Raw genomic sequence first — 3,098 nt, forward strand, 5'->3', positions numbered from 1 at the left:
GACTAAGCAGGAGACAAAGCTGGTTTGCAGAGAGGTAAGAAGTAAGCAGATGTTAGAAGGAAGTAAATAGGAGAGAGACAGAGACCCACACTGCCTGTGTTCCTTACAACTTTCCCTTTCCTTCCAATCCTTTTATGACACCATCTGCATTCCTGCCTGTGGATTGTGTAAAAATACCTCTGTATCCTTATGATAAGTACACTTGTCTTTTTGTATCATCCTAACTGGAGATTGTTTCAGAGAATCCTAACCAACACAGACCTAAGGTGAGAGGTCGTTGGAAGACAGAGCAGGGGTTGAGGGGAGGACACATGGTTTGGGTAAGGGAGGAACTGGAGTCACTGGAGTTGATGATGTCATCAGAAGCAGCTCAAAGTAATGGAAAACAGGAGGAGAGGGTAAAGAGAGACAAAACGGGTATCTTAGGAACATTAATATATAAACAACAGATGACAAAAAGAGGAGTCAGTAAATAGGTTTTAAAATACAGAAGACTAGTAGAGAACGCTTTTGTAAAAGCCAAGAAATAATAGTTTGCAGGTTATTCTTACAGAAAATCCACCCCTCAGGGGCTTAAAAAGGGACTGACTTATTTGTGTCAAACAACAAGATGTTCAGAGCTGGTACAACAGATCCTCGATTCCATGAAGAACTCAAGCTCTTCCTCTCTCTTCTACCACCATCATTAGCATCTAGCCTTCATCGCTACAGTTACAAGATGATTGTTAAACCTTCTTCATAGGCAGGAAAAGCAAAAGAGAAAGAATGAAGGCCAGTATGGCTGCTGGACCCTTATCAGAAAAGTAAGACTTGACCAAAAGCCCTACTTAAGTCTCATTGGTCAGAATTCTATCACCTGGCCATCCTTACCTGGAGACTAGAAGAGAACTCTGGATAGAATGATGGGTCACCCAATTGGCTTTTTTTTTTTTTTTAAGATTTTATTTATTTGACAGAGAGAGAGATCACAAGTAGGGAGAAAGACAGGCAGAGAGAGAGGGGGAAGCAGGCTCCCTGCCAAGCAGAAAGTCTGACGTGGGGCTCAATCCCAGAGCCCTGAGATCATGACCTGAGCCGAAGGCAGAAGCTTAACCCATTGAGCCACCCAGGCGCCCCTTAAAATTTTTTAGTTTATTTATTTATTTGTCAGAGAGAGCACAAGCAGGGGGAGTAGCAGGCAGAGGGAGAAGCAGGCTTTCCCATGAGCAAGGAGCCCGATGTGGGACTTGACCTGGGGATCATGACCTGAGCTGAAGACAGACACTTAACCAACTGAGTACCCAGTCGTCCCCCCAGTCAGCTTTTAACAAAAGATTAGAATCAACAAAAGCCAGAGAGGGACGTGAAGAAGAATGACAAGTAAAGATAGATGAGGGGATGGGGGCAGATTTGATAGAAAGTCCCTGACAACCTATCAAAAGCAGTTTCAGAGGGCACTTGGCTGGCTCAGTCATTGGAGCCTGGGACTCCTCTCCAGGCTCTGAGTTCAAGCCTCAGGTTGGATGTAGAGATTACTTTAAAAAAAGGGGGGGGGGAGCACCTGGGTGGCTCAGTGGGTTAAGCCTCTGCCTTCGGCTCAGGTTATGATCCCAGGGTCCTGGGATCTAGCCCCGCGTCAGGCTCTCTGCTCAGTGGGGAGCCTGCTTCCCCCTCTCTCTCTGCCTGCCTCTCCGCCTACTTGTGATCTCTGTCTGTTAAATTAAAAAAAAAAAAAAATTAAAAAAAAATTTTTTAAAGCAATTTTATCAGGTATGGAGAAGGCTGTTGAAGACTAACTGGGTTGGTGAGAAATAACTACAGATGGTTCTTTCCTAATATCTGAAAAGGAGAATAATGGAGGAAACAAAAATCTAAAGAAGCGTAAGGTAGAGCAGCCTTGTCTGGCTTTAGGATTGTGGCTGCTTGAGCGTGTTTACAGGCTGAGGAGTCCCAAGCGATTGGAGAGATCAGAGCTACGAATAGCATGACAAAAGATCAACTATAGGAAAAATGTGCAAAGTCCTCTGGGTGACAGGGGGTTAAATGCGATATTGAAAGCGACTTCTTTGTCTCCAAAACAAGAGAGGAAGTTAAGGATGAATAACAATAGTGCAGGTTTGGATGTGGGCATGAAAAAAGTGGAATTGTCAAAAACTCTTATTTTGGCAAAAACACTTTAAAACTGTTGTAAGTTTTAAACGCCAGACCCTGAATGCACTACTGCTGCGTTCTCAGAAGCGCACGAAGGACCGGCGAGATCGCATCGGAATTCAGGTGTGCTCCGCATCCGGCTCCCGGACCTGACTCGGCGAGGCGGACGCCCCTTGGCGGTCTTCGGACGCCCCTTGGCGGTCTTCCGACTCCCAGAACGGAGACCCAGAAGAACCGGAGTTTCCGCGAGCATCTCACCAAGTAACTCTACCCATCCTGCCCTCGGGGATGGAAGGCCCCCAGAGGACGGCGTGATCCCCGGCATTCTTCTCGCTCCTCCGCGGCTCTGAAAGCCCCGAGGCAGGTACCCGGGGGCGGCAGGAGCCACGGCCGAAGCGCCCGCGGGAAGCCTCCAGAACTCGCTCTGCACATTCATTTCGATTCTGCTCTTCGCTCCTTCACCTGGAGCGCGTCGGAGGCGGCGCTGAGCAAGGCTACACTGCAGGACGCCGTCCGCTGGAAACCCGCAGCAGTCCGGGAAGGCGCAGAGCTCCCAGGGCCGCTCCCGTCCACGGACGAACGCGCAGCAGCCGTGACCCCGGTTTCGGCCTCCGCGCCTTGCAGGAGCCCACCCCGACCGACTCCGACAAGCCCGCCCCCTCTCTCCCGCAAGAAAACGATTCTCACTTTTCATTGGCTGACCCTGGCGGAGGGGAGCCCCTGCTTCATTTTCATTGGCGGCCGCTGCCGTCACGTTCTCTTGCCACACCCACCTGCCCGGCGGCGCCCAGTGAGCGTCGTGGGAGAAAGATTTACCGAGGGCGGCGGCGGGAGTCGCGCGCAGCCAGCCCGGGAGGTCCTCCCTCCCCGCCCCACTGCGCCGCGGCCCCCGCCCCGCCCCCTGGCCCGAGGCCCCGCCCCCGGCCCGGCCGGGTCCCGCCCCTCCCTCCAGAGAGGGCGGGGACCAG

The sequence above is a fragment of the Mustela lutreola genome, chromosome 1 (genome assembly GCF_030435805.1).
Source record: "Mustela lutreola isolate mMusLut2 chromosome 1, mMusLut2.pri, whole genome shotgun sequence".
NCBI lineage: Eukaryota > Metazoa > Chordata > Mammalia > Carnivora > Mustelidae > Mustela > Mustela lutreola.